The sequence below is a fragment of the Eleginops maclovinus genome, chromosome 9 (genome assembly GCF_036324505.1).
Source record: "Eleginops maclovinus isolate JMC-PN-2008 ecotype Puerto Natales chromosome 9, JC_Emac_rtc_rv5, whole genome shotgun sequence".
NCBI classification, from domain to species: Eukaryota; Metazoa; Chordata; class Actinopteri; order Perciformes; family Eleginopidae; genus Eleginops; species Eleginops maclovinus.
The window spans coordinates 10382205-10392716 of NC_086357.1; the positions used below are offsets into that span (position 1 = coordinate 10382205).

A 10512-nucleotide genomic window follows, 5' to 3' on the forward strand; every position below is an offset into this window, starting at 1 on the left:
CAAAACAACAGATACTATGGCAGCAATATATTTCTGAGACAGAACAATTTATGGGACCATCACTATTAATCATTGCCTCGGAAAGGAAGATTGCCTAACTCATCCGGAGCCCCCATAGAAATGTAATTCTCCCTCTGCCTAAAGTGCTTATAGGGGTGAGCCGCAGATGCATTTTGCCAATACTCGGGCTTGGTCCGACACTGGCATGGCAATAAGCTGTGTTGATTTAATATCCATTTGCCGCATGCATTTTCTTGGACGTGTAATCAGTCCACAAGGTTCTGCGGCAGGCTGTCATGAATCTCGTCGCCTGTACCCCACTCTCCACCCCCACCCCAACCATTCCTCCAGTGGACAATCACCAGCTCGCCAGCAGGATGCAGCAGATCCAGCAGCCATTCCTGATTACACTCATGACTCAGGTTGCCGATTGTCTGTCAGGAAGCAATCACGCCTTTGCATTTGTTTTCTTTCTTTTCTTGGTTTTCATGGTTTTTCTTTTGGTGATGCATTTTCTGTGGGAAATTCGTCCAAATGATTGACAAAGTTTGATATCATGAAATGCAAATCCTTGTTCCATGCACAAAAAGTGGAGGAAAAGAAGGAGGAAATAAATATTTGTATAGGCATTAATTATAATTTATTGAAGTTTTTTTTTTAAACTATGTCTAGTTCTGATACAGATATAAAGTGGTCTGAAGCTATAGAATGATTGTCTAAAGCACAGAAAATGGATTATTTTCTTTCACGACAAAGGACATATACAGTATAATTTTTTATAAATGTCCCAATTTATATTCTTGTTAGGTCACAATACTTCAATGACATCTATGTTTTTTTCATTTAATGAAATTACTGCTTAATTTATTACTAATGTGTGCTTTACTTTTGTATTATTTCATGTCTATTTTTTAACCTGCTATTCAACTTTTGCTGTAAGCTGTGGGAATAATAAAGGATTTCTGATTCTTATTCTGCATTAAGTTAGATGTTCTTTCAGACAGCTTAGTTGGAATTACCATACCTTCAAAGGAGCACACTTATTTGTTGATTTTGTTGCTCGCTTTCTCCCCATGGCCTTTGAGTCCCTTTATTATGGTTGTCATGGTTTATAAGGTCAAATTCACAATGAATGGCATCATAGAGTCGCAAATGTTTGAGTCTGTCTCTGAATAGTCCATTCAACGCCTTGACAACTTGCTGTCAGTTCCTGAATCATGCAATAAAAGATCTTCAGTATAATACCTGTGATAGAAATGTTTCCATGGAGGGAGTTGAGTGAAGTCTTCAGTAAATAGTGGAATATGTAGTATCAAGACAGAGTCTAGTCAAAAGAAAAAATGACAAAAGCTGAAATCATCACTTGATTAGTCCATTTAAAGATAATTACTTGAAAATGTGCTATTTTTTGCTTTCATACTGCTTTGCAAGACTATGATAAATTGGAATTAAAACGGCACCCCCTGATGTCAAACACAAGACAAAAGAAGGTCAATAATTAAAAGAGCTTACAATAGATAAGGTCACCTATGCAAAATGAGGAAAAGACAAAAACACAAACCTTATTTTGTAAGGTTTGTATTTTTGCAGCGAACTACAGCTACACTACAACCAAGAGTCCTAAACAAAGCACTCTGTAGGGAATATATATTTACAATGCCCACCGTTAATTCAGATAAAATAGGGATTTGAGTTCAGTGATTGTTTGTATGAACACCTTGTAATCTGCAAGTGAGCATACCTGTGAAAATATGGGATCATAACCTATATGGTAAGGCCCTGAGCACCCACACAGGTGTTTTTAATCAGGCTGCCTGATTAGACCACCATCCAATCAAGCAGAGTTAGTGAAAACACCTGTGTGGGTGGACAAACGGTGTATAGAGGCTTTAAATATTTCCCACTGTATGTTCAGCCTTTCACACAAACAGTTTTATTTCCTAAACCCAAATCCCTGCTGACAGTCTGCTTGGTGTGAAGTCCTTTGAAGGTAATGCCATAACTGCCATTTTACATTATTTTCTTTTCTTATAGGATTATCATAAATCTTAATGTAGACTCAAATATACACGGGGGTATGGGACATTTTGTTTTAATTCTAAAATTACCTAATAAAATGCAAGTCATAAGCTCAACACTATGTGATTTTAGTATAAATCGCTCTGTTATCCTTGTACTCTCCGTGTGTGTTTTCATGGTTGTGTGTGTCCTTTTTTTGGGGGGAAGGACACAGTGGATTATATTGTTTGTCTTTATTTTCAGAAATGTTTTCTGGTAAAAATTGTAAACTAGGTACAGGCCGTTAGTTTTTTTCAGTATCATGGTCCAAAATGTCTAGCAAAAAATGAATTGGACACTTTCAACAAGAAAAGATAATAACTGTTTTCTGATTGAACAGAAAATCCATCAAGTTTGGATCTTGATGAAGGCTTATATAAAACAACCTGATGAACATGCATCCCCCATTCTATTTGTGGCATTTAAATGAATTATGTGCTCTTGTCTGGCTTGTGTGTCATCTTTGTTTTTTTAAATGTTTCCGTTGAAAGATTGGACATGGCTCGTGTCAGCAGAGAGGGGCCGTGCTATTGACGGTGACATTTGTTTTAGGGAAGGTTACGACAATGTGTCAAGTAAGTATTCTCCTGACTGCTGTCAAGTCCAATTGCTTTTTTTTTTTTAGTTGTTGTCGTGGGGACGGACGGGTGGAGGGACTCCTTTTGACACAAATTGGATTGGTGGCATGTTAGGTTAGTGTTTAAAAGTCTAAAAAGGACAGGTTCCAATTCTTTTTCAATGTGTGTGCGTTAGAGAAAGGTTGTATATGTGTGTAATTCTCTCCTTGTTATTCAAGGATGGACACCGGCCAGTGTGTTTCTGGGATAGGAGAGGCGGACACCAGTTGTTTCAGTGTCTCGGGGTGTCGGAAGAGATTTCACAGCTCCTTGAGCACAGTAATCCTGGAGCTCTTGATACAAGATGGCAAATAAAACGGCCCCCTGAACGATGCTGAAACACTCACTGAAACCTACTTTCACCACTCTGTATCACTCCACAACGTGAAGTGCACTTGTACCCTAAAGATGAGGTCAACGACACCTTGCAATACAGTGTTATTTTCCCTGATTGGACTAAATACATTCATTTGTTTAATCACACAACCACTCGAGCTGCACATTAAAATGCTAACGTCTGGAAACATTGATTAAATGTTCAATGGTCCTTGATGTGCTCCTCAACTAGTGTAAAATGTCCCACTATGTTGCGTTTTTACTTGATTGAAATTTAAATCATAGAAACAGCCGGGTATAAAGAGATAACATTATTAATATTCCAAACATACCTTGAAATTTTAAGGTGACTCAAGCCATCAATACGTCTGATTTCTTTTGTCTTACCAGATGCATTATCAAAATGCAAATGGTTTGGATGAATGTTTGAAAGATTGAGTAATTCCTTTCAATATTGCACGCACTTTAATTACTTCAATTGCATTTTCACATTGGGGTCCTTTTTTTTTTTACTGTCAAACCCGACAAGCAAAGTGTAACTCTGTTTTCAAACTGAAGAGGGCAGAGTTGCTTTGTTGTAATGCTCAAACGCCAGAATGCAGAGAGAAAGCCAGACACTGAATATTTGAAGCATCCTTTCAAGAACAGAAAAAAACTTAGTTTGCAAAAGATCTAACTGACACTCTTAAAACTGTTTTAGTTAATATTCTGTTCATACTTACAGTCAGCACTATGTTTTACATGCATTTTTCTATTTCTACATCACCATTGTGTGCACAAAACAGGCATAAACAGGACCCTTACTAATGCGGTTTTGTAGTGCACAGTGGTAGCACACATCAGGAGGAAATGCAGCATTTATCTCTAATAATCCTCGACCCCTGGGGCTCGGTAGGCCAAGGTAGATAAGTAAACGGTCTGTCGCTGCCACTGTTTCTGCGTGGGTGGCCTGCAGCAATCACAGATGACTTCCTGTTGGCTATAGAAGCTGGCAATCCATCTTCCCCCAAACTCTCCTTTCTCCTTCTTCTCCTTTCCTCTCTTTCTTATCTTTTTAAAGAATCCTTCCCCCAGTGTAGCATTATCAGCTGGCTTCAGAGCCCCCAAGCAGTGCACCAGGTCTCTGTGTTGCTTTATCTGGAGCAGGAATTACATTGACCTAGCAGCAACTTAAACACTTTATCAGAAGCACAATAATCTTCTTGGCAGGAAAGCAGCGAAGAAAAATTAAACGAGTTGTGGGCCTGTGGGTTTCCAGGTTTACGCTGTGGGGTTAAAGTGCCACTTGCCTCGAGTCAGACACAGCGAGCTATCAGCATGCTCATGCTCATCGTACTCAAAGAAAGGAAACAAAAATGCTGCTTGTTATAGCAGCATTTTTTTATCCACAAATAATTGCTTACAGGGGAAGAAATGCATAAATAATTAATTTCTTCCATATGTAAGAAAGTGTTGTCCTTATTATGCATATTATTTATTCCTTTGAAAAGCAAGTGTGACTGACAGTGAATCCTTTGATGTTGCCACAGAATTGCGCCTGTGTTATTTTTACATGTGGTGTTGCTGATTTTTTTCAACAGGATTACAAGCGTTTGATCAGAACGAATGGTCTGCAGTGTCTGTTCCAATAAACCCGGTGATTGATGGGTTTTTCTTTTTTTAAGAAAAAGCTCATTTTTTATAAATTCCCTCTGATTATAAGACATCTCACAGACAGTCATTTTTTCTTCTTCTCATACCTGCAGGCTCCGTTTTTTGTTCTATTCCCACCATTTTGTTGACTGCATTTGCACTGCATCTAAAAAAAGTAGCTCTCTTTTCACGTTCACATGTGTCTCACATCTGATGTTGCAGGGTTACAAGGATACAGAATGTGCTGCATTAAAAAAAGCAGAGATAATTATGAAGCGATGATTCTGGACGGCCAGCATTTGCCTGGAAGGATCAATATGAATAGACAAGCAGTGGAGACAACAATCAATCAATTCATTGATTAGCCTTTTAACAGAAAAACAATCAATTCTTGAAAGGTTTGCCTTCATCTTCCTTTCTTACTAAAAATAACTTTCTTTTACCTCCCAAAAGCATCTATGGGTGTAGAAGACACCAGGATCAATGTTATTCATTCTACAGAAAATTAATAAATGACAACTCATTTTTTAAATGCTTTAAACACTCAACATGGGCAATACAGTGGCTCCCTTTATGGAGTTTGCTTGTTTCCAGTTTCCTTCCACAGATTGCATGTCAAGGGTGTGCATGTTCCTGTTTTCTTCCAGTTCCTCCTACAAAGGTTAATCGGTGACTGTGAATGTCTCGGAGTCGCAACGCTATACATGTTAGACATGTGTTGGTTTGGTGATCTGCCTGTCTGGGATGGTCTCCAGCCCCTGTGACCCTGTCAGATTCATTTATTCAGTTCTCTGGTAATGTATGTGCATTCCTCATTACTGTTAATCCATGTAGATGATTGCTTGATTAAATAATTAATAGTGGGTGGAAAAAACTGTAGATTGCACACAATATTAGGGTTAATGTCTAAAAGTGACAAATTGCAAAATGTGGTGGAAACACACATGGAAAAATGGATGTGAAGTACGTATACAGAGCATGGACTGCATGGCTTTCAATACTCTACAGCACTTTACTTTGATGAGATTGTAAGAACAATAGTAATAATTCTCACCCAGTCATCCGCTGCCTAATGTTCAAACAAAAGTCTTTAATTAATGACTACAGATTTCACCTTTGATTTTGTGCCACCTTCTCTGAAAACTTAAGTTGTTGTAATGGTTCTAAAATATGGGCCAATAATCAATTGATTAAGCGCCACTGTATTTCATAAAGATGGGATCATTATAACCAATATTTAAAAAGGCACAGCAATTTAGATATATCTCTAAAGCTATTAGAATTGCATGAAACATAATTTTAAAAAAAAATTAAAACTGGTACAACACAGAGCAAGACATCCTGAGATTTAGTCCTTGGATCTACTTCAGACTCTTCTCCCAATTAGCTGCTGTTAGCATTAGCGAGCCTTTACATTTGCCTTCGGGAGACAATGTCGTTCATGAGCAACGGATTATTTCTTCTTCTGCGGCAGTAAAACACAACAGTAAACGTTACTAAATTAATCATTTCAGTCTTGTCAGAGAGCAACTGAAGGCATTATGAAATCTGTTTTCAAGGGCTGAATACTACTTACCTTGCAGTAAGATTCTCGGGATAGCTCAACACAACACAAAATCCATGTAGTCAGGAGCCAAGTTATGCGTTTTTGAAAGACCAGAAGCGTTCTATATGAATTTACGCGTAGCTATGCAGTCGTGTGGTTCAAGTTTCAATGTTAGCTGAACACAAGCATTGCGACTCCTGAGTGCTTACCGTAGATCCTGCTGTATCATCAGGTATTTCAGAACTAGAGAGTGTATCTTGATTTAAAGATGCAGAAAAATGGCAGTATTATTGATCTTTTTCCCAGGATCCAGAAAAAGTTTAATTGACAAAGGGTTCGACCAAACCTCTCTTACATACTTCTTTTCATATGGTCTCTTCTGCACCTAAGTACTTGATCTGCATTGAGAGACTGTTTTTGTATGGAATGTGTTGCCTGTGTGTTATAACCAACAGTTCCTTCAGTACCCAAAAGTCCTCCATACAATCAGCAATGAGCAGCAGTTTGAAATGAAGCTTGAAAGCCTCCAGTGTGACAGTGTTGCCTCGCAGACATGGCCAAACACAAATCTTTCTACATGCTGTTTCCTTTGATCCATCCCTCGGCATATTAGTGTGAGCCTCTATGTGTATATTAGCTGTTTTCTCACCCACTGTGCCGTCACTTTCTATCCTCCGCTGCTGCTTCTTTTCCATCATTAATATTCCCTCTCTCGCTGCATAACTCTGGGGATCAATCACCGGTTGCCATGGCAATAAAACCACCCGTGCAGGTTTATGCGTTGGTGTGATACTTCCGGCACGTGTGTTTGTGTGTTTGCCTGTACACCGACTGTACCTGCTTCTTACCAGTCGGAGCGGTGAGGGTGCTGGTGCTGGTGCTGGTGATGCTGCTCTCCTGCACTGCCCTTGCTTTCTTGCAGAGTGGCTTTGACAGCTGTCTAGTCGAGATGCTCTCACCTGCCACACTTGGCTTCCTCTCAGCTCTGTGCAGAATAATGACCAAATTCAAAGAGGAAAAAACACACACAGCTCTGTCAAGCTTGTTTTGCTTTGTTTCCAGTTAAAGACAGTCCTCTTGCGAAGGCTATTTATTGAATCTCTTAAATGTTAGCAGAATAAAATGAGCTGCGCAGTGGAGGAGCACAGATGCAATAAAACAATGTTTGTTCTCCAAAAGTGCTTATCAGTATGTAGAGTTTAGGTTGAATAATGAAAAGAGCTGCTCGGATGTTATACATCTGGATCGCCTGGTTGTTTTCATCAGAGAAAAATGTATTTCTCAGCAGAACTGATGAAGTGTAAGGAAATTTGAGTCTCATAACATTCTGTGTTTTCGTCATCCTTTACGTTTCTTTCATCCAGTCACCCAACCAGCTCTCCTCCCTTTGCCTTGCCTTCCTCCAGATTTCACACTTTTACTTATCTCTCCCCTTCCACATGCTTTTTTTTGTGATTGCTTTCTCACTTCCTGCAACCCCCCGACTACCTCTCTTTCTGCTCTACCTAGCTCCTTGATTTCCCTGCTTACCACCTTTCTACTTTCTCAAGCAAAGCCTGACCCACTGTATTCATGGGATGAAGACTTAGAATGATAGTGCTCCCTTTTGCAAACACTTGATTTTATTTTCTCCCCAGAGGAACTATAGTTACTGTTGTACCTCCAATGCAAAAGTTGACCTTGTGGAGAAAAGGTTGCTTTGCATGGTAATGAGAAAGTGTGCACAATGAGAGAAAGAAAAGGGGCTGGCAGAGACAAACTGCATCGTATTCCAAATAAATTAATCATGTTTTGTAGCAGCACTGCAGGAAGTTGGTCAACGAGCAATCAGAAGGATGTGAGAGGAGAAAGAAGAAGCTGAAGGTCCATTGCATACCTCATATTAACATGTGTTGGATATGTGGTGCGATCAGAAGTTGTCGGTTCACATCTTTTCATAGATGGCATGGTCTTGACATATGTCTTCAGCAACCACAGTATTTAACAAATGTTCTGCTCTATAGGTAAACATCATTACATTATAGAAAATACATAATGACAATTTGTTTTTGTTATTAATATGTTATGTATAAAAATGTTATATTCACCACACATTTTTACAGAAAGTGTGAGGACTTATGAAAGAGTGGTTAGGGTTAGGTGCGAACAAAAGTCAAAAACAAACATCTGACTCTTTAGGTGATATGTAAATTCCAATTATGGTTGGGCTTTCAATGATTTATAACTTTGTCTCAAATCTACAGCATCAAACCATAAGCAGCAACAGGGTTCAAAGTGATGATAAAGCAGCTAGGGTTAGGTTTAGGGGGTTTTTTTTGTGTTATTTTTCTTGATTCTAATTTACTACATTCGCTGAACCTTACAACATAAAGCTATTGTGTACCAACGGTCCCCGCAGACCTCCCTTTGATAGCATGCTGGCGGGTGTCAGATCTGTGCAGTGCACCAGAACAAAAACCCAGACACTTCACCGCCAGTACTGCATGATAATAACATCCAAAACAAAAGATTCACCCATGTGGTTTTTGTTACATAAGAAATACTTCAAAAATAATTAACATAATAATAATATTAACACTCTTTATTTTCTTTGTCCCTGGACTACAACTCTTCTAAACCTGTTTAAATTCTCTGGAAAACACACACAATGGAATCTCAATGCGTCCGTACTGAATTTTGGGTGCATTCACACCTGTTCTTAAACCCGCCCACTTGTTAACGGATCAAAAGAGGTGCGTGATCAGGCGTCAACAGGACTAAAACACATATGAGCGTAACACAAAGTCACACAAGCAACTGGTGTGACGGAAAACCAAGTGGAATGCTGAGAGTGAATGAAATTACAACATTGGCAGCGTGACCTGACGTAATCTCCCTAAATCTTCGGGTCAATTAACTTAATTTCAGAAAATTAACCAAGTGAAGCATCTTGTTGGTCGATAAATCGGAGATTAAAATCACATTAATTCTCTCCTTGATGCCTGTGGCTCTGCAATAATGTATTCACCATCTGTTGCCGTTTTTAGGATTTGTGCCCAACAGAGTACTAAAAGAAAAGGAATGAAAATAACAGCACCCACCCTTAAAAAAAAAAAAGAAAAAACAAGAAACAAAATGACTCAAATCTACTCAGATACACATAAAAAGTCCTCCTTCAAAGCAAACCTTATGATCTGATTTCCCATTTTGTCTGAAGATAATTTCTGCTTTACTTTTGAAGTATTTTGAAGCGATCTGGAACTTTGCAGAACCCTACTGAGTTTTTAATGGAAGCCAGAGGAGGAGGTTTGGGGAAAGGGACAAAAACAGAGAGAAATTATAAATGAAAAACTAAAAACTCCCCGGCTGCAGATAGAGGCTTTTGTTCCTCCAGACAAGCGCGATTGATGCCCCTTTCCTCCAGAGGGTAATATCGCAGAGACCAGGAACCAACCAACCTTGAATTCCTGTTTCTCTCCTGAAAGTTGTGCCGTTGGTGTAGCAGCAACAGCTGTAGTTGCACTTCATAAAATGTTACATTGGATGGAAAGGCAGTGAAGGATGTACTGAATAAAGAGTCTTTAGAGGTTTAACAGGCTGTTCTGCTTCACATCAAATTCTCTCAAAACTCTCAGCCAATGAACACAAAGTGTTGAGTTGGTTTCCCCAAGGCTGCATGTCATATTTCTGCAAATGTTATCGCAGAAAGCCTTTTAAAAAGTATCTTATGGTGACAAATACAGAATTCATTACACATCAATAAATCAGTGCTCTCTTGCAAGTCAATGAGGGTTTGTTTTAGTGTTGCAAAGTAAACTTTTTCTAACAGGGGAAAACATATCATGACTGTATAAAAGTTCATACTTGTATTATGGTTCTACTACAACATGTTTATTCATATTAATGTTCATAACACTTACTTTTTCTCTTACTGTCTCTCTGAATATACTTCTATTCACCCTCTGTTTGACATGCTCAGCTTAAGCCTGTCCATTTAAAAGCCCTATCAAAAAACACTGTTTACTCTGATTAGCTCACCTTTGCGACAGGAGTAGCAGTTTTTCTTATTTGCCTTCATGTGACATACAATGGAAATACAAACATGAATGGCTTGTTGATCAGTAGCCTCGAAAATATGAATTTATGAGCAAAAAACAACATTGGTGGCTCCTTAAGGGGATTAGAGTAGATGCTGTGATAACCACACTTATATCAGAACTGGGGAGTATTTATTTTGAGTTTGAAATGACAGTTTATCAGAAGGCTCTGTGTAACAAACCATCTGACTCTTCGGGTTGTATGTATGCAGCTATGTCCCAATGATGGTTGGGGGTTCAATGATTT

The 10512-nt window shown here is 38.8% G+C and overlaps 1 long non-coding RNA gene across 1 annotated transcript; it reads left to right on the plus strand.

Moving 5' to 3' along the window:
• Positions 1–1886: 1886 nt before the first annotated feature.
• LOC134869149 (uncharacterized) lies at positions 1887–3008 on the plus strand. Its single transcript, XR_010166387.1, has 3 exons — positions 1887–1990; positions 2550–2633; positions 2855–3008. It is a non-coding gene; the product is annotated as an uncharacterized LOC134869149 (long non-coding RNA).
• The last annotated feature ends 7504 nt before the right edge of the window (positions 3009–10512 follow it).